The following is a 22,112-nucleotide window of genomic DNA, read 5'->3' as shown; positions in this document are numbered from 1 at the left end:
CTCCAAGAAACGTGCCACAAAAACGGCACTTACCATGAAAGAATCGTGGGCGGACGTGGTAGAAAACGACTCGTCAGATTCTGGATCTGATTCGAAGTCAAGCGAAAGATCGTCTAGATCTCTATCGATTACTTCTCCGTCGCAAACTCACACCTCTATCAGAGCAGTGATGACAGCTAGAGCGCTAACGATGGAGGAACAAGTTGCTCAGATGGCAGACACCATCAACAAGTTAACAAAAGCAATGGAAGACAAAGACATTCAAATTGCAACTCTCGCCAGCCGTTTGGAGCAGAAAGACAAAGAGAATGAGTCGAGTGCTGGACCCTCACGTCCTCCAGGATTCACCCCTGAAGCATACATGGCTCCGCACGAAGAGGAACAACGAGCAGACTATTCTGGTTCACGAAAAGCTATTAGAGATCCACCACAAGGGTCTGTTGCCTCGCTTTCTGTTCAACAACTGCAAGCAATGATTACTGACACCATTCGTGCTCAGTATGGGGGCATGCCATAGTTTTCATTGGTCTACTCCAAACCTTACACTCAACGCATCGAACAAATGCGTCTTCCGACAGGATATCAACCACCAAAATTCCAACAGTTCGAAGAAAAAGGCAATCCAAAGCAGCATATTGCCCACTTCATCGAAACTTGCAACAACGCCGATACATTCGATGATTTCATGGTGAAACAATTCGTTCGCTCCTTCCGAGGCAATGCATTCGATTGGTACACCGACTTGGAACCCAACTCAATAGATAGTTGGGATTAACTTGAGAGAGTGTTCCTTGACCGCTTCTACAGCACTAGAAGAACAGTGAGTATGGTGGAGCTCGCTGCTGTCAATCAAAGGAAAAATGAACCGGTTATCGAGTACATTGAGCGATGAAGAAATCTTTCTCTCAACTGCATAGATTGACTCTCTCAATCTTCTGCTATCGAGATGTGTGTTCAAGGGATGCACTGGCAACTCCTTTACATCTTGAAAGGAATCAAGCCACACACTTTCGAAAAGCTAGCTACTCAAGCCCACGACATGGAACAAAGTATAGCTGTGCATCAGACTCCACGACCAAGCGAGCCTCGAAGACAAGAAAAGAAGGATGGCAAGTCCTTCAAAACTAAAGAAGTCTTGTCTACCACCACCAGCAAACCTGTCAAGATTACAGGTAAAAGAAGAGAAGATCAACCACGAGCTGATTCAATACAAGAAAAAGGAAAAGCCTGGAAAACTCTCAAAGAGCTTGAGGCAAAAGAGTACCCTTTTCCCGATGCTGACGTCTTGGGCATGTTCGAAGAGTTGCTGAAATTAAAGCTCATTGAACTTCCAATGCCCAAACGACCCGAGGAAGCAGGTCGCGACAATAATCCGAAATATTGTCGCTATCATAGGGTGATTAGTCGCTCGATTGAAAAATGTTTCGTCTTCAAAGAGAAGATTATGGATTTGGCACGTCAAGGGAAAATTGAACTTGACTGTGTTGAAAATGTTGCTACTTCCAACATGACCTCTGTCACTTTTGGATCTTTTGATCCAATACTCTTGGCAAGTCAGTATGCTACGCAGACTCCATCTCCTCAGATCACCAAAATTTTACCTAAACCATCACAACTCATATCCGTACATTCTGATGTTGAAAAGGCCCATCCCACGCTGGGGGCAAGGCCATATCAAAGAAAAATCACCTTTCCCACTTCACTTCAACAAGGATCACAATCTCATTCGGTTTCAAAATCAAAATTAGACATCTCAGAGTCTGCTTCAGCTGATGACGAAGGGTGAACAGTTGTCACTAGTCGAAAAAGACGCCCTACATATGTGCCAATTCCTTCTATCTCGAAGCCAAAGAAAAAGAGAAGAAAGTCAAAACCAAGTACGGGGTCAAAGAAACGAAATAAGGCAACAAAGAAAAAAGCTTTCCGAGTTCCACCCGTAGACCCTGAAGACATCTTTCAACAACCTCCCCGTGTGCCGGTTACTCTTTTAGAATTCTTACCAAAGAAGCTCTTGAAGGAAGTCTGCACAGTTTCATGTCACCAAGTAGAAGCGAAGGTGATTGAAGATGATATTGATAGTAGATCAGAAGAACATCCTATTACTTCCTGTGATGGAGACCAGAAACTTGAGAAAGACAATAATACCTCGAAAACAGAAGATTCGCAGGTCGACTTGGATTTGTCCAGTGAATTTCAAAAAGTTCAGCTTACTCCAAAGAAAAGCTCAACTGATTCAAAACAGGAAGTTCAACCTGACCTAGATCCACGACAAGACAGTATGTGTATGGCCACAATTACCTTCACTGATGAGGATCTCCAATTGGGATCTCGACCTCACAATAGGCCGCTTTATGTCACAGGTTATGTGAGGGAGAATAAAGTTCAAAGAATTCTCCTAGTTTGTGATTCTGCGGTGAATATCATGTCAATTCGTACCATGAAACAAGTTGGGATCTCGTCGGATCAACTTGCTCGCAGTAAGTTGATGATCCAAGGCTTCAACTTGGGTGGTCAAAGAGCTATCGGCATGATAAGAATCAAGCTTTCAATCGCAGATTTGGAATCAACAGCGCTCTTCCACATGATTGATTGTAAAACTTCATATCACTTGCTCCTCAGCACGAGCCTAAACTGTTTGACATTGCTCCCCAGCACGAGCCTAAACTATTTGACAATGCTCCCCAACACAAGCCTAAACTGTTTGACAATGCTCCCCAGCATGAGCCTAAACTGTTTGACAATGCTCCCCAGCACGAACCTAAACTGTTTGACAATGCTCCTCGGCACGAGCCTAAACTGTTTAGCAATGCTCATTATCGTACGAACTTAAACTACATGATACTCCTGACCCGCATGAGTTAAAACTGTGAACGGTCCAAAAAAAAAAAAAAAATTTGAGCTCGCTAGATTGAAAACCCGAGAGGGCGATCTAGACAAAACTTAGAGCATTATCCATCTGAACTACGTTATGGTTTGATCCCATTTTGGGTACGTAGGCAGCCTGTAAAGTTACTTCAGGTTCAACCACATCAACAAAAAAAAGTAAAAAAAAAAAAAAAAAAAAAGAATAAAAAGAAATCATCATGCTCAATAATACTCTAGCGTTAGAGTTTGGCCAATTGACTGTACAAATAGTTCGTCGCATGGTTCTTTTAGCCAGTTGATGTTTGTCAGTCAATTGACGTTGTGCACTTTTAAACACTACTGATGAACAACTAGTTTAAAGATTGGCCAACCGGCTGGACAAATGATTCATCGCATGGTTTTTCTAACCAGTTGACGTTTATCATCCAATTAGCGTTATGATGCTGCTAGTCAGTTGACGTTGTGTACTCTTAAGCATTACTGATAAACAACTGCTTTAAAGATTGGCCAACTGATTGGACAAATAATTCGTCGCATGATTTTTTCTAACCAGTTGACGTTTGTCAACCAATTGACATTGTGATGCTGGTTGACGTTTGCCAGCCAATTGGCATCATCCACTCCTAAGCATTATTGATAAACAGTTGCTTTAGAGGTTAGCCAATTAGCTGGACAAATAGTTCGTCGCATGGATCTTCTACGTTCATAAAACTTGCGTACCGTGATTCTTTTAACCAGTTGACATTTGTCAGCCAGTTGACGTCATCCACTCCTAAGCGTTACTGATAAACAGTTGCTTTAGAGGTTAGTCAACTAGCTGGACAAATAGTTCGTCGCATGGATCTTCTATGTGCATAAAGCTTGCGTACCGTGATTCTTTTAGCCAGTTGACGTTTGTTAGCCAGTTGACGGCATCCACTTCTAAGCAGTACTAATAAACAGTTGCTTTAGAAAGTTAGTCAACTAGCTGGACAAATAATTCGTCGCATGGATCTTCTATGTACATAAAGCTTGCGTACCGCAATTCTTTTAGCCAGTTAATGTTTGTCAACCAGTTGACGTCATCCACTCCTAAGCGTTACTGATAAACAGTTGCTTTAAAGGTTAGTCAACTAGCTGGACAAATAGTTCGTCGCATGGATCTTCTACGTGCATAAATCTTGTGTCCCGTAATTCTGCAAGCCAGTTGACGTTTGTCAGCCAGTTGACGTCATCCACTCCTAAGCATTATTGATAAACAGTTGCTTTAGAGGTTAGTCAACTAGCTGGACAAATAGTTCGTCGCATGGATCTTCTACGTGCATAAATCTTGTGTCCCGTAATTCTGCAAGCCAGTTGACGTTTGTCAGTCAGTTGACATCATCCACTCCTAAGCATTATTGATAAACAATTGCTTTAGAGGTTAGTCAACTAACTGGACAAATAGTTCGTCACATGGATCTTCTACGTGCATAAATCTTATGTCCCGTAATTCTGCAAGCCAGTTGACGTTTGTCAGCCAGTTGACGTCATCCACTCCTAAGCATTACTGATAAACAGTTGCTTTAGACGTTAGTCAACTAGTTGGACAAATAGTTCGTCGCATGGATCTTCTGTATATACAAATCTTGTGTCATTTGATTCTTTTAGCCAGTTGACGTTTGTCAGCCAGTTGACGTTGTCACTTCCTAAGCACTACTGATGAACAATTGCGCTAGAGATTGACCAACTAGCTGGACAAATGGTTCGTCGCATGGTTCTTCTACATGTACATTGTTTATCATGCAATACTTTTAACAGTTCAACATTGGCCACCGTTAAACAGACTAACAGATAAATGTTCTAAAAGTTGACTGATAAGGATTATAAGTTCTCAATTTGTAATTCTGGTTACAATTCATAAGAAAGGAAATGCGAGGATGACAAAGTTCAAAGAAAATATATGGGAAGAATGACTAAGATCCATACCTTCCTGTGGTTTCGAAGCTGTAGTCGAGCTGCAATTGACCAAAAAGAATCAGATCTTTGTATCAATATATTGGTAATCCTGGATCTGTAAGGAAAAAAGAAGTTCCAATGAAATTCATTCTCAAGTTCTGAATCGTGAAAAAAAAAGCAATACCCAATAAAGAAAAGAAATCAAGTATGGCAAAGTAATCAAAATTAGAATCAATTCAAGAAGGTTATGCTCAAGAACTTTATTCATATTGTTCAACAAATCTGTTGAAAAAGAAAAAGGGTTTGTTATGCTTCAGCAGAAGTTACTGCGTCATGAGTAGTCATGTGATGTTTTCATTAAAAAAAAATTTTAGAATCAAGCTTCTTGTCAAATTATTCAATATTATTTGATTTGAATTGATCAATCAGGCAAAGAATCTTCTTTTCCCTCGATTATGATGATTCAAACAATGAATCAAACTCATCGAGTCTTTTTTTTTTTTTTTTTAAAGAGAGCCGCTCCCTCCAAAACCAACACAGATCTTTTGAATTACTGAAGAAACCGGATGAGTCGATAAAAAGTTTAAAGGTGTTGACTCCAAAAAGACCAAAGATATTAAAGTTTATCGGTGATTATCTTTTAAGAATGGCAATTCCCGTTGGTTTCCGCTTTCAAGTAGACATCCCAGACTGGACTTGTTCATCCAAGATGGATAATTCATCAAAGTGGTTAGATACCCGGATTTGGCCGATTGAAAACAGAAATACAAAAAAAATTAGTAGGGAATTGCCATCATCCGAGATCCACAAATTGCATCCAACAACACATGTCCAAGGAGAGGCTTCGGCTAAAATTTGAGTTGAGTTCTACTTTCTTTAGTTAGAAACTTCATGAGATGAGAGAAGTTGCTTCCAAGACATGGACACTAAAGGAACATGAAAGTTTCAAGAGACTTGTGAAAATGAATCTTGGATAAATAAATAAATAAGAATTTTATGAAGCTTGCAGTGATGTGCTTCCCTCATAAAGACAAAGAAAGCATAGTGAGTTAATACTTTAATGCATTCATCCTTTGTATGAGCAGGCAGATCAGATTGGCCTTTGTAGCGGTCGATAGTGATGATGACAATAAGGTCGATGAAAATGTAGACAAGTCTAAAGAATTAAAGATACTAGCTTCAGCAATGTTGATTCTTCTAGTTTAATTCAGTTATCAAATCTATCCTAATTTCAAAGAGGGTCCAAAAGAGACTTTATTTTGTTGATAGATGTGAACCTTTGGTTTGCTACAAAAAGTTGGTGTGTTCGACAAATTTCTAACAAAACCAGTCGATCCAAAAGGTTTGTAAATCTTTGTTCCTCAACATCCATTAATGAAGGAAGGAAAGTGAAAAGGAAATCAAAGAAATCACATCACAAAGTCAAATCTCTAATGTTTCAATCTATCCCATGAATAACCGTGGTTTCTTCGGATTTATAAAAAAAAAATTTGCTGAAATTCAAGAGTCTACAGACTCATACATTCATCTATGGCGTCAGCTTCAGACTTCAGAATCGAGGAACTTAGATCAAAATAAATTTTCTCTATTACAGATAAGAGAAAAAGAAGACGAACCAGTGCTGAAATCACGAAATCAGAGAGAGAGGCTATTAAAGTTTCGTATGAAATTAGAGGAAGACCTTGAGAGCTACTGCGACCAATTTGAAGATTCTGTTTCAGAAATCAGAGAATTCAATATCAATGACCTTTAATCCATAACGTGGAGGTCGCAGCCCCCGTTTTGAAATTTATTCTAAAAAAAAAAAAAAGAGAACCCAGTCTCAATCCTTTCTTCTTCATAAATGGAACGTCATCCTCGATTTATAATCCACAGACGTTTCACCCATTTCGAATTAGATTCAAATGCCCAGATGATTTGTTTGTGGGTAGAAGTTGCAGCCCCTGTTTTGGGCAAAAAAAAAAAAGAAACAAAAAATTTTAAAGAAGAAGAAGGAGAAGGAAGAGAGGTTACCTATAAGCATGTAACGCTCAAGAAAAGAATTTGTTGCTGCGAGTCCCTGCAAGAATCGATAATCCAAGTCGCTGAAAATCTCTTCGAGACTCAACCACGCCGGTAGCGGACGTATGCTCTACCTATAAGAGGAGAATCCTTCTTGAATCTCAGCAAATCTCAGCAAATCTCGTTGGATCTGTTCTTCTTGGACACGGCGGCTAGGGCAGATACATGAAGAAGAAGTGAAGAAAAGGAAGTTGAGAGGGTTAAACGACCAAGGTTCGCCGAAGTCGATGGTTTGATCGATCTACAAAGTTCCATGGCAGAAATCTCCCATTGCTGAAATCTGGAACGAAGAGAGCAAAGAGTCGGAGAATTGGGGTTTTTGTTTGGATACAAGTTCTATCGGCGCCCCAACTTTTTATATCGGCACTCCAATTGTTTTGTATACAAAACTACCGCTTACTACTCCTAAAAAAAATTAAAAAAATTAAAAAAAATTAAAAAAAAAAAAAAAAAGAAAATAAAAGCTTTGAAAATATTTTTTATAACAAGAGAAATTTTGAAAATTTCTTCTAAAAATTTGTCGACAATAAATTTCTAACGGATCTACCTCGAGATTCGTGAAAAATAATCGCAATTGATTTTATTGATTTTATTGATTTTTTGATAAAAAGTGGATATAGATCTCAGTGTTTCCTCTGATTAACAGTCAAGTACAAAAAAAATAGTGACGATGTATGTAGCTTTTCTTCACTCCGAGCTTCGCGCTTTATTGGCTGAGAAGGTTGGTTTGGATGGTGGCTTTGCTTTGTGCTTGATCTTCTGTAGAGCCTTCTGTAGATTTTCTTCTCTCCGGGCTTCGCTCTTTATCGATTGAGAAGGTTTTCTTGACTTCCGGAGAAGGGCTTTATGCTTGATCTTCTTTTTAGTCAGAGTCTGGATCTCTGAAGAACTTTTGTTTTGTCTCTGGAAGAGGGCTTGAGAGCTTCTTCTTCTCTAGAGGGAGAGCTTATGTCTTCTGAGAGAAAGTGATTTAGATCCCCTCTCAATGAGAGAGGCTCTTGTATTTATAAACTTAAAGATAATTTAGTTTTCCAATTATACCCCCAACTTAAAGAGGTTTAATTGATTTATTTAAAAGGCTAAATTTGTCCAAATCCCATTTAAGGATTCTATGGATTATTATTGGGCCAAACTCATTTATTTAGGTATAAGGCCCAATATTTAATATGTGGATCACTTGATTTAGTTTAGATCATGGGCTTTATCTACGAAAACCCAAACCCAAACATATGAAGCCCGTCCCGATTAATAGATCCCCAATTTAGACTTGTGGACCTAATTGTGAGGTTAAGGACTTTATTTTGACTTATAAAATTTATGAGGGCCTCTTTAAAATTTTGATGCCCACAAATGCCCCCTCAAGGATATGTTGTCGGATGCGTGGTTGGCAACAATGTGTCCTTGAACATTTTGTAAGGAGTGTGGACACTTTGGTGGAGACGGACGTTGTTGTTTTTTTTTTTTTTTTTTTTTTTTTTTTCAGGTACTTCTTTTCTCAAATCGGATGGAACTTCAAGATCCCCTGATTTTGTTAATGCCTTTATCTTTCAAACTTAGAATGTCCGATTTTGAAGTGGACAGCCCATTTCGAATTTTTTTATGGAACTCTCCTCGTGGTATTTTGAAATTATTTCAAGCCTTTATATTTTTACCAAAATCTGAAACACATCCTTGGTAATGCCATGTGTAATCCAATGGAGAGGATTCCTTCCAAAGTTTGGAGCCCTTGCATTTTTGCTAAGATCCGAAACACATTTTTTTTAGGCCCCTTAAAATAGTGAAACTCATATATTTGCTGTAGGTATACTTGGGTTGCATAGGATCATGCTCTCAAAAACATCTTAACTCAAAGTTGGTGCACCTGAGTTGTATAGGATTAGACCTTCCAAAATATCTAAAACCCAAGGCTTGTGTATATGAGTTGTATAAGATCAAACCCCCAAAAATATCCTTCAACTCATATTCTGTTGTGGTTGAGATGCATACTCAAGGTTTAATATGTTTGAGATGTATGTGAACAAAACATCTTCTCTTTGTTGTACGCAATATACCCTTGCTCCTTAGCTTCAACCAAAACTCTTCAAAAGAGTTCCCACAGTGCACGATAGCTTTGATTTAAAAATATTTATTTCAACTAAGAATTTAAAAGGTCAAAGTCAATTCAGATTTTGTACTTTCAAATCTTGAGATACCTAACATGTCGTTTCAATGAAAGCTTGCTATGGTAATTGAAGGCAAAACCAGATCGGTATTGATGGTGGTACAATCTTCAAACAATGAATTGATGCATGAGATTGAATCGTTGACAACATTTGCACAAGGTATTACCAACTATAACTTATGGACAACAAACTTCAATGGCGATGCAATAGGTTCACGATCCGATTGGTGATGTCCACAAAGAACAATATCCAAATAGTAAGTAAATCACCTCTTTTTTTTATTTTTTTTATTATTTAAAAAAAAGAAAATCAACTTGTCTTGGTCTTACTGTGGTACAGAAATGCACTGAACTATCTTATTGGGCCCCCCTTTTTTTTAATTTGTTGCTCTTACACCTTAGTGTTATTAGGCCCAATAGCCATGGACCAAACCTTAAAACAGCCACATTTGGTCTTGGGCTTGGCTGTAGCAAATAACACTGAATATAGGTTGGGGCTTCAATCAATTAATATTTGGGGTGTCAATATAGAGTTGGAGTCTAAGAAGTAAAACATTGGGGTACCAATATGAGTTGTATCCAAATTAGAATCCAAATCTTCCACTCCTTCTCTTCGTTCCCAGATTTCAGCGATAGAAGGGGGTTTTGTGGATTTCGATCTGAACCATTCGACAACTCTCATCTCTTTTGTTTTCTTTTCTTTCCTTTTTTTTTTACATCTCTGCACCCACAACCGTGTCCAAGAAGGAGTCCTTCTTTTACAAACCGATCAACGAGTTTGGGTGAAGTTCTTTTCACCACTTCCGTCAATTTCGACGAATTTTGGTCGTCTATTTCATCTCAACTCTCTTTTCTTCTCTTCTTCTTCACATTTCTGCCCCCAAAATCGTGTCCAAGAAGAACTCTTTCTTCTACAAATAGATCCAACGAGTTTGGGTGAGGTTCTTTCAATCCTTCTCAAACACCGATAGCTGATTTCAAAAGGATTCATCTCTTATAAATAGTGGACACGATTGATACTGGCGATAGCTAATTCTTGAAGAGATTTGCAACGACATACCAGTTCTTGGAGTGTTAATTCTTGAAGGGATTTACAGCAACAAGTTGGTTTCTTGAGCGCTACGTGTCTGTAGGTACCCTTTACTCCTTCTCTCATTCTCTAATTTTTTTTATATATCTGAACATGGTATCGAATGAGACATCAAACAGATCTTCTGTTCCCCGAGCACCCATGGAGCTACATAATTTCACATCTGATACTTTGTTGCTCTTATCTTTGTAAGGCAGCGAGTATGAGTGTGGGATATCAGCACAGAACTCCATAAATTGAACCTCATTGTTAATATAAAAGCTATCTGAAAAAAAAATTTATATTTTGGTTTTGATGGCTTTCCATCCTCTATTTTGGTGAAGGCGGATAGTTGAGATTTACTTGAATTTTTTTTTTTTCAGAACTTATGAATGAATCAATATTGAAACTTCCCTTTTTTTTACAGAGGATTACCAATATATTGATACAAAGATCTGATTCTTTAGATTCAATTGCAACAGCTTCGAAACTACAGGAAGGTATGGATCTTAGTCATTCTTCCCATATATTTTCTTTGAACTTTGTCATCTTCGCATTTCCTTACTTATGAATTGTAACTAGAATTAGAAATTGAGAACTTATAACCCTTATCAGTCAACTTTTAGAACATTTATCTGTTAGTCTGCTTAACAGTAGCCAATGTTGAATTGTTAAAAGTATTGCGTGATAAACGATATACATGTAGAAGAACCATGCGACGAACCATTTGTCCAGCTAGTTGGCCAATCTCTAGTGCAACTGTTTATCAGTAGTGCTTATAAGGTGACAACGTCAACTGGCTAAAAGAATCAAATGGCACAAGATTTGCATATGTAGAAGATCCATGCGACGAGCTATTTGTCCAGTTAGTTGACTAACCTCTAAAGCAACTGTTTATCAGTAATGCTTAGGAGTGGATGACGTCAACTGGCTGACAAACGTCAACTGGCTAAAAGAATCAAATGGCACAAGATTTGCATATGTAGAAGATCCATGCGATAAACTATTTATCCAGTTAGTTGACTAACCTCTAAAGCAACTGTATATCAGTAATGCTTAGGAGTGGATGACGTCAACTGGCTGATAAACGTCAATTGACTAAAAGAATCAAATGGCACAAGATTTGCATATGTAGAAGATTCATGCGATGAACTATTTGTCCAGTTAGTTGACTAACCTCTAAAGCAACTGTTTATTAGTAATGCTTAGGAGTAGATGACGTTAACTGGCTGACAAACGTCAACTGGCTAAAATAATCGTGGTACGCAAGCTTTATGCACGTAGAAGATCCATGCGACGAACTATTTGTCCAGCTAGTTGACTAACTGTCTAAAGCAACTGTTGACTAACTTTCTAAAGTAACTGTTTATCAGTAATGCTTAGGACTGGATGACGTCATCTGGCTGACAAACGTCAACTGGCTAAAAGAATCATGGTACGTAAGCTTTATGTACGTAGAAGATCCATGCGATGAACTATTTGTCCAGCTAGTTGACTAACCTCTAAAGCAACTGTTTATTAGTAACGCTTAGGAGTGGATGACGTCAACTGGCTAAAAGAATCGCGGTACGCAAGCTGTATGCACATAGAAGATCCATGCGACGAACTATTTGTCCAGCTAGTTGACTAACTTTCTGAAGTAACTATTTATCAGTAATGCTTAGAAGTGGATGACGTCAACAGGTTGACAAACGTTAATTGGCTAAAAGAATCACGGTACGCAAGCTTTATGCACGTAGAAGATCCATGCGACGAACTATTTGTCCAGCTAGTTGACTAACTTTCTAAAGCAACTGTTTATCAGTAATGCTTAAGAGTGGATGATGTCATCTGGTTGACAAACGTCAACTGGTTAAAAGAATCGCAGTACGTAAGCTTTATGCAGTAGAAGATCCATGCGACGAACTATTTGTCCAGCTAGTTGACTAACCTCTAAAGCAACTGTTTATCAGTAACGCTTAGGAGTGGATGACGTCATCTGGCTGACAAACGTCAACTGGCTAAAAGAATCGTGGTACGTAAGCTTTATGCACGTAGAAGATCCATGCGACGAACTATTTGTTCAGCTAGTTGATTAACCTCTAAAGCAACTGTTTATCAATAACGCTTAGGAGTGGATGACGTCAACTTGCTGACAAACGTCAACTGGCTAAAATAATCGCGGTACGCAAGCTGTATGCACGTAGAAGATCCATGCGACGAACTATTTGTCCAGCTAGTTGACTAACCTCTAAAGCAACTGTTCATCAGTAGTGCTTAGGAGTGGACAACGTCAATTAGCTAACAAACGTCAACTGGTTAACAACATCACAACGTCAACTGGTTAGAAAAAACCATGCGACGAATCATTTGTCCAGCCAGTTGGTCAATCTTTAAAACCAGAACATTATTGAGCATGATGATTTCTTTTTTTTTATTCATACTCTTATGTATCTCTACTCAATGTGACCCTAATACTTAACGTGACATGTTACTTTTTTTTTTAATAAGTGTATTTGGTCTCCCTTTTTTTTTATAGAGATGGCTAGAGACATTCTTTCCAAAGGTTTAAAGAATAAGAACTGTTCTAAACGGAATTTACCGCGTGAAGGTTGGGTAGATGATTCTGCAGATCCTTCTCAAAAGGGAAAATGGCTTTGTTTTTCCCATGTTATGATAGTCGATCGTTCAAGAAGAGGGAACATTTCATCTGTGGAGCTGAAGCTTGTTATGCACACACTGATGACTGGTCCTTTAAAGGTGCAGGATACAGAAAGGGACACATCACTTGATATGACAGCATTAAGTGAGTATCCTCCAACAGCTGACTGATACAGAGCGTCAGCCATCTTTATGTCATCCTCCACATCATGACCAAACTCGTAATTGTTCACAGGCTGTTTTGGCACAGAAAATCATGCAACATTTTACTCGATGGGGTTCAGATATTGAATCTCGAGGCGACATTCGATATCTTAGTGATTTTTGGGACTGGAGCTTGGATGTGAGCCATAAACTACAGAGCAGAAAGTCGATAGTTTCCCTTAGTGAAGCTATATTTGCAGCTAGTAAGGAGTATAGTCGTCTTAATGACATGTATCGAGCTTTATGTGAGTTTTGGTGTCCCGAGACTAACACTTTTGTTACGGATCGTGGGGAAGTTGGCATTTCTTTATGGGAAATGCAGAAGATTTGTGAGCTTTCTATCACGGATGAGTATTATGAAGAGGTGGTTCCTAGTTTTGATGAACTCATGGGTTACAACTGTTTTTCTAGGTCTTCCTCTTTCTTGCCAATATCTGTTCAAGGCGTATGCTTTACTAATTTTTGAAAAGGGGAGCAACTGTGTTAGCCATAGTGAATGACTTGATTTTTGGTACACCAAGGCTGATCGGATTTCTAATCCTCGTCTGACGGTAAAGTATAAGGAAATGGCAAAATCATTTTATTTTGACTGCAGTGGCTGTCAGCATCCCAGAATAAAATTACGAAGACCTTTTTCCTCTCGAGTTACTTTGGCTAAAGGAGGTCGTAAAGAGGGAGAAAATCCATTTATCAGACTTGATTTTCTTGTGAATCAGAATGTTGAAGATGAAACTATGACAGCTGCATACCTCTCATTGTGGTTGTGTCGTTTTGTTCTCCCTTATGAAAATGGTGATCTTATTCGTTTAGGCACTTTCAAGGTAGCAACATTGATGGCCTGGGGTACTACGTTCAGCTTGGTACCTCCACTTCTGTGTTGTTTGTACAAAGGTCTAACTCAGACCTATTGGGGTATGAAAACACAGAAAGTTGTAGGTGCTTCCACGAGTTATTGTCCCCTTCATTACTTATTTGGGTGGGTTGGACTTCATTTTCCTCGGGGAGTATTTGGCAGCATTGACGCTGACTTTGGACTCCGTATTTGGTTCACACAGCTGGTGTTTCCAACTCTTACTTTTATTGGGAAGATAGTGCTAAGAATGCAAGGAATCTAATTATCACCATGAATCCTAGTGATTTTAAATGGCATCCTGAGGAGATTTGGCAACCAAAAGGTCATAGAAGAATACGGACTGATGATGGTGATGATCCTTCTGAAGTTCAAGCTTTCATGATAAGTTGTCGTCCTGGATTTGTTATGTTTCGATATGGTGATGTTTGCGAAGTGGAAATGTATAGCCCTCACAGGTTTATTCGTCAACAAGGCTTTCGTCAACGTATCCCCGGAACTCCAATTCCTTTCACAAGATCTGTAGATGGGATAGAGCTATACAGTTTATGGTTGTTTTTGACTCCGACCAAAAGTCGAGTCAACTTTTTTATTCCTCCAAAAGTACAAGACTTGAACCGACAATTTGATAAGAGTTATAGGGATTGGTGGGTTCAAGATGTACTACCTCACTTGGATGCCCTTGATTTCTGTCTTCTTGAAGATAGCGTCTCCTTTCTGAACTTTAATTTTGATGAAAGAAAAGGATTTGAAGATCGTGAAGCACGTCATATTTTGCTTGCTACGCAAAAACCTTCTCGAAAAAGAAGAATAGAACACATACGCATTGATGATACGCAAAATGTCATTATGGAGTCTAGATTGAAATTGCGTTTCAAAAGAATACTATCAACGCCAGTGACTACTCAGACGGAACAGGCCAACATTGTTGGGGTAGATGTAGAACAAGCTGTTCAAAGATCAAGTCTTGTGGATTCTTTAAAGCCTGTTGCTCATATTGAGCCTAAAGATATGAGTATGACTCTAGATGATCAAGCAGTTGAAGCTGAGAATGATTTGTCTCCTAGGAAAGGTAATTTTACACACTTTTTTTCCTTTCGTAGAAATTCCATGCTTTTTTTGTATAATCTTTTATGATTTAATTGTTCTCGCAGAATCATCAATCAATATACATTCCATTGCCGATTTGTTCACCTCAGAAGATTTTCCAATCCTCATTGCCTTCTCGGGTATGGGAGATGTTTTGAATGTCAGTCATCTTAGTAGAGGGCTTTCGAAATTGGTTGATACTGAAGACCCCTCAAAGAGTGATGGGGACGAGGTTTCTTTATGTCCTCGTCAAAATTCCCATGGCACTTCATCAACTTCAACTACACATACGGCTCCTACCGCATTGGCTTTACCTACTTCTAATAAGTTGGTTGATTCATCTGTGATTATTCCGAAGTCACGTGGAATGCTTACTGTTTCTACCCAAACTCGACAAGCTTCTTTACATGATAGTGACATCGACTTATGCGTTCAACAAGCATTACATAGAGCTTGTGATGAATTTCTTCGATCTAGAGTTGAGTTGATGCTCATTATTGGCTTTTCCAACCTAAGAGAATGACAATCACTTCATATGCCTACCATCATTTCTTCTCTCAAGAATGCTTTCAGAACTGATCCTATGCCTTTTGCTAACTTCTTCGAATTGCTTATAACTGGAGTAGAAGCGTATCTTTCAAGACGAGAGAAAACGTTATCATCTTTGTCAGTAGATGATAGGGATCTTCAGCTATCTGTCTTAGATTAGGAAGCTCAGCTAAAACGTCAATCAGTGGATAGTTTACGTACGCAATTGACTGAAGTTAAAGATAAAGAAGTTGAACTGACTAAACAAAAAGTTGAGATAGAAATCGAGTTGACTCAGATCAGAGAAATGTTACCACAAGTCGCTGCTTCTAAAGAATACCTTAATACTCAAGTTCAGGAAGAGGAGGAGGCTCTACTTACTGTTGAAGCGGAGTGTACTCGCTTATCTAATGCTCCAATCATTGATGATGATGAAATAGTTGCTTGCGAAGCCAAGAGAGAGTCTTTGAAGAAGAAGTTTTGGAACCTTCTTCTTTATATTAAGTTTATTTATTTATTTATTTTTTTCACTTATTTATTTATTTATTTATTTTTTACTGTATAGGACTTAGGAAATTATAACATTATTTATTTCATTTGAAATTAATAAAATTCCCATATTTCCTTATACGAGTATATATATTTTTTTCTTTTGTTGATGTGGTTGAACTTGAAGTAACTTTACAGGCTGCCTACGTACCCAAAAACGGGATCAAACCATAACGTAGTTCAAATGGATAATGCTCTAAGTTTTGCCTAGACCGCCCTCTCGGATTTTCAATCTAGCGAGCTCAATTTTTTTTTTTTTGGACCATTCACAGTTTTAACTCATGCGGGTCAGGAGTATCATGTAGTTCAAACTTGTACGATAATGAGCATTGCTAAACAGGTTAGGCTCGTGCCGAGGAGCATTGTCAAATAGTTTAGGCTTGTTCTGGGGAGCAATGTCAAATAGTTTAGGCTCGTATTGAGGAGCAATGTCAAACAGTTTAGGCTCGTGCTGAGGAGCAAGTGATATGAAGTTTTACAATCAATCATGTGGAAGAGCGCTGTTGACTCCAAATCTGCGATTGAAAGCTTGACTCTTATCATGCTGATAGCTCTTTGACCACCCAAGTTGAAGCCTTGGATCATCAAATTACTGCGAACAAGTTAATCCGACGAGATCCCAACTTGTTTCATGGTACGAATTGGCATGATATTCACCGCAGAACCACAATCTAGGAGAATTCTTTGAACTTTATTCTCCCTCACATAACCTGTGACATAAAGCGGCCTATTGTGAGGTCGAGATCCCAATTGGAGATCCTCATCAGTAAAGGTAATTATGGCCGTACACATACTGTCTTGTCGTGGATTTATGTCAGATTGAACTTCCTGTTTTGAATTAGTCGAGCTTTCCTTTGAAGTAAGCTGAACTTTTTGGAATTTACTGGATAAATCCAAATCGACTTGCGAATCTTCTATTTTCAAAGTGTTATTGTCTTTCTCAAGTCTTTGATCTCTATTATTGGAAGTAGTAGGATGTTCTTCGGACCTATCACCGACATCATCTTTTAGCACTTCTGCTTCTACTTGATGACATGAAACCGTGCTGACTTCCTTTAAGAGCTTCTTGGGTAAGAATTCTAGAAGTGTGACTGGCACACGAGGAGGTTGCTGAAGGATGTCTCCGGGGTTTGCAGGCGGAACTCGGAAAGCCTTCTTCTTTGTTGCTTTCTTTCTTTTCTTTGACCCTGTACTTGGTTTTGACTTTCTTCTATTTCTCTTTGGCTTTGGAGTAGAAAGAGTCGACTCGTATGTAGGATGTCTTTTTCGACGAGTGACAACCGTCCACCCTTCGTCGTCAACTGAAGTAGACTGTGAGATACTCGACTTTGAATTTGAAGCCGAATGAGATTGTGGTTCTTGTTGAAGTGAAGTAGGAAATGTGATGATTTTTCTTTGATTTGGCCTTGCCCCTTGCGTGGGATGGGCCTTTTCAACATCGGAATGTACGGATATGAGTTGTGATGGTTGAGGTAGAACTTTTGGGATTTGAGAAGATGAAATCTGCGTTGCATACTGACTTACCAAGAATATTGGATCAAAAGATCCAAATGTAACAGATGTCATGTTGGAAGTAGCAACATTTTCAGCACAGTCAAGTTCAATTTTCCCTTGACGTGTCAAATCCATGATTTTCTCCTTGAAGACGAAACATTTTTCAATTGGGTGACTAATCACCCTGTGATAACGACAATACCTCGGATCATTGTCGCGACCTGTTACACATTGCCATCCTTCTAATCAGAATTTTTACAATCGCGATACTCCTGTTCTTCAAAGAGGGTTAAAATTTTTACAAACTTTTTGGGACTTTGTTTTATTTACCAAAAATTTGTAAAAGCCCCGTCAAAATTTTGATGCCTACAGTCTCAATATCATTGATTAGCTTTAGGATGTTGCAATTTGGAAATCAATAGGTTTTTGTGTTGTGAGCTTCAATAGATAGAGTGGGTTGATATATGTTGAGCATATTAGTATATTTTTGGTAGTACGTGTCAATATTTCCTTCTGTTATATATAAATAAAGGGAGTTGTTAAATAGAACTTTGGTTTTGTTTATGTATCATATTTAGTTATGATTCCGCTGTAATATATTAGAAATAGTGCTATTATATATGTTTATCATTGTATGGGAAATATCTCATAGCTCGAGATTCTAATACTTGATCATTAGGATGCGTGTTAGGATGTTGAGGCGTAACAGAGAGATAAAGAGGTGAAGAAAGCTTCGTACATAGAAAAAAAAAAAAAAGAGAATGAGAAATTGGGGCTGTCATGAGGCTGGATATATGTCGTTTTCCTATGACGCTAGGTGGGAAAATGAAATCTGACCAAGGGTGGACTTTTAGCTAGGCATGAATTGAATTTTCTATAAAGAGTGAGCAATCAAACAAAGAAAGATTTCATTTTACATGGATAAAAAGTATTTCCCACTCATTTGCCATGGGTAATTAAACATACCCTTAGATCGTGTATTACAAATTGTTTAACCTACCCTTGGGTTTGAAGCCTCTAGAAGGTAGGGACGTTTGGAAAATGATAGGATTTTGACTTTGGTCAATTTGACATTTGCTTGAAGGTTGACTTGACTTCGGCAAGTCCCTTTGGGCCCAAAACCAATTCTGGCCCATTAGGCACCCTTTGCGTTCGAAACCTGTAGGCACCCCTTGAGCCTACTTGATACACTTTGGACCAACTAGGGCCCCATCAACTTTGGATGGTTTTGGTGGAGGATAAAAATCTCAACCTATCACAAACTACCATGTTTCACCATCATGTCAAAAGATAGCCCCCAAGGGTGAAGCTCAGAGGTTGGTCAGAGGTTGTATCACAAACTACCATGTTTCACCATCATGTCAAAAGCTCGAGCTTAGTAAGGTGCCAAAGTCAGAAGGCTGGGGGATCAAATCAGGAAAGGTAAGGGATTTTGGTCAATCCAAATCCCAGAAAAACAAGGGTATAGTGCCCATAATGGAAAGAATATTGCAATGAACAAGTTGTTGGTAGAATATCCCATCAACAGAAAGTTCCTATAAAGGAGCCTACAACTTCTAAAAAGGGTAACATCAAATCATAGAAGGAAGATGCTCCAAATTCTCTATAAAAAGGGGGCCAACAAAATCAAAAGGCATGCATATTCTTCACCAAAGCTTACTCTTACCACTTTTTTTACTCGAACTGACTTGAGCGTCGGAGAGGTTCTAGTGCCCCCCCCCCAACAAGGAGCAATTAGAGTGAGTAGCCAAGGTGTCCTTGTGGCGAAGCGAATTTTTTGCTTCTATAGTTTCCTCTCCTTATTTATATATATATATATTTTTTCAAGGGCCAACTTTTTGGCAAAACATTTTTCAAAACATGAGTTAGAGGTTTTGGAATGGGCTGATTTTTTGTGAGGATGATCTCTACGGTGAGGAGATCATCCTCACCAAAAATCAGCCCATTCCAAAACTTCTAACCCCATCAAAAACAGTTTACAAAAAATGGACGGTCCACGATTTTTCAGCTTGTAAACATGGGTTAGAAGTTTTGGAATGGGCTGATTTTTGGTGAGGATGATCTCCTCACCGTAGAGATCATCTTCACGAAAAATCAGCCCATTCCAAAACTTTTAACTCATGTTTTGAAAAATGTTTTGCCAAAAAGTTTGCCATTGAACGCTACCCATTGTAGACACCCCATTTTTGCATCCGCCTGATTAATCAACTCGTCAACCCGATCGCAAGGATTCCCAATGATGGATGTGTATTCCATTACTTGATTTTGTTACCAGATGTGTTTCAGAAATCCGGATGAGGTATCTCGAATTGACAAAACCTTAGAAACCACGCAACGCTAGGAAAATACGACCCCAGAAACATAGAAATCATCATCTTGTAGACCAAAAAGAAGCTTCACGATAAAAATCACTAAAAATGATTAAATTATCAAAATACCCCTAACCTCAAAACAACCCTAGAGCCTACGTTACGCTTAGGAAAACCCATTCGAACATATAAAATGACAAATCGGAACCAAATAAATCATTTCACCAATTTTAACAGAATTTGACAAAATTACGAAAATGCCCCTCATAAAGTTCACAATCATTTCACATAAAAATTTTCATAAATGACACAAACCAACATTCTCATTGAATTCCTTACGAAAAAACGATTCTAAAACATCCTAAAACATTAAAAACTGACTTAAAACGTGAAAAGTCCTCTCCGGGGGCAAAACGGTAATTTCATAATTTTTATAATTAAAAAATTCGAAATTAATAAATAAAACATTAAATAATTAAATTTAAACATTAATGAAATTAATTTAAAATTTTGAGCCTAAAAAATCGATTAATCGGACTCTCAGGCAAAATTGTTGAGGGTTCGTGGGATATTTCTTTAAGGACCCCTCCATTTGGGGGTCCAAAGAATTAAAGAAATAATGGAGGGGCCTTCTCCAAAAATTAAAGTAAATCAAGCAAGACTAAGGTCAAGGTATTAAAGTCAATCAAGCAAGACTGAAGTCAAAATTAAAGTCAATTAAGCAAGACTAAAGTCAAGATATTAAAAGTCAATCAATTAAGACCAAAGTCAAAACATTAAAAGTCAATCAAATAAGACCAAAAGTCATAATAGAATTATAATTGATTAATAACTCTATCTAATAGAGTTCTAACTTAAAAACAATTCTACCTAAAACAATTTGAATTAAAACACAATTCTACCTAAAACAATTCTAATTAAAACACAATTCTACCTAAAACAAGTTAAACTAAAACACAACTCTAATTAAAAGATCTCTAATTAAACAATAACTCTATCCAAATCAACCCTAAAAAACATCTATAAATAGAGGTGCTCACACCCTATTTTCGTATAAAATCATAAACCCTAGGAGAAGTAGGTCTAGAAGCTCCCCTAGCCCCCCATAAACCCTAGTTTTGAAGCCCCAACTCCTTAGCTAACATCCCCCCTTTAATTTTAGTCTAGAAAACACCCAAAAGCCTTCTAAAAACACCCCCAAATCCGCAACGAATTTGAAGAGTTCAGATTCAAAAACAAGGAGATCCCTTGCCTCGGAGATCCAAAGACAAATCCGGAAACAGAACGAAGCAAGGGAGCACGGTACAAGGAGCTCTTTTTGTCAGATCTGAGGGAACAAAGTCCTTGCATCGGAAAGGTATTTTTTTTTTATTTATTTTTTATCTAGGTTTTAGCAATGTAATTTGCTTGGGAATTTAGTAGAGACCGGCTTTGGCCGGGCGGGGTTGGTGCCTAACACCTTCCAATCCCGTAACATGATCCCCGAACTCAGTTTTTTTTTTGGTTTTAGATTAGTTTTTATCCGTTTAGAGTCATTGATCGGTTCCTAGACCGTAATAACTAGGTGGCGACTCCCAAACCTCAAGGGTCAAAAGCGGATCCGCGCACCCCGCGGATCGAGGGCGCTTTCACCCATATATATATATATATAGTGTGGCGTTCGGCAGACAACGTTGGGAAACAAAATTTGTCCAATACAAGTTAAAAGTTTTGGATTTGGCTGATTTTTTGTAAGGATGATCTCTCTATGGTGTCAATCCAATCTAAAACTTCTAACCCCATCAAAAGTGATTTACAAAATAAAGGTAAAAAATCAATGGTCCCCAACTCTAAACCACTTTTGACGGGATTAGAAGTTCCAGATTACAGATCATCCTCATGAAAAATCAGCCCATTCCGAAACTTCTAGCCCATATAGGAAAAAAGTGTTTTCTCCTTAACATTGTATGCCGAACAAGACCCATATACATACATTGATTTTTTCATAGTTGCAGATCTTGGGGTCAACCTCACCACAGTTCTACTCCAAGGAAAAGTTTTAAGAATCAAATATTAGTCACCTAGAATCAATGGAACAATTCAAACCCATAGGCCTATGCAATTTGGGCTGTAAAATTATTTTTACAGTCATCATGAACCAGCTAAGAAACATTTTGAATAGCGTTAGAAATGAATCACGAAGTACATTCATTTCCAATAGGAAAATAGCTTATAACAATCATATAACACATGAGCTCATGCACTAATTATAAAAGGGAAAAAGAAGGCTAAGCAAAGTTTTATGACAATAAAATTGGATATGCAAAAAACATCCGGTAAACTCCAGTGACCTTTTATTGTAGCCATCCTTATAGCCCTAATTTTTCTAGACAATTG

General features: G+C 38.2%; 1 protein-coding gene across 10 annotated transcripts in view; it reads right to left on the bottom strand.

Annotated features, from left to right (window-relative positions):
• Window positions 1-22,112, bottom strand: part of LOC147391166 (tRNA-specific adenosine deaminase TAD2-like) — a 58,707-nt gene that overhangs the window by 35,758 nt on the left and 837 nt on the right. For 3 of the 10 annotated variants that reach the window (XR_015182586.1, XR_015182585.1, XR_015182592.1), the window contains exons 1-3: window positions 6,796-7,157; window positions 6,399-6,494; window positions 4,813-4,897 (exon numbers count right to left, since the gene is read on the bottom strand). The exons of 1 other annotated variant lie outside the window; for it this stretch is intronic. The gene's annotated coding sequence lies outside the window, so the exon portion shown is untranslated. Of the gene's footprint in view, window positions 1-4,812; window positions 4,898-6,398; window positions 6,495-6,795; window positions 7,159-22,112 lie in introns of those variants that run through there. 6 more of the 10 variants (XR_015182588.1, XR_015182587.1, XM_086457619.1 and 3 more) reach the window with 3 other exon arrangements.

The sequence above is a fragment of the Akebia trifoliata genome, chromosome 11 (genome assembly GCF_017979445.1).
Source record: "Akebia trifoliata isolate Shusen 1 chromosome 11, ASM1797944v1, whole genome shotgun sequence".
NCBI lineage: Eukaryota > Viridiplantae > Streptophyta > Magnoliopsida > Ranunculales > Lardizabalaceae > Akebia > Akebia trifoliata.
The sequence above is the reverse complement of the archived record's forward strand: the minus strand, read 5'-3'. Positions and strand labels throughout refer to the sequence as shown.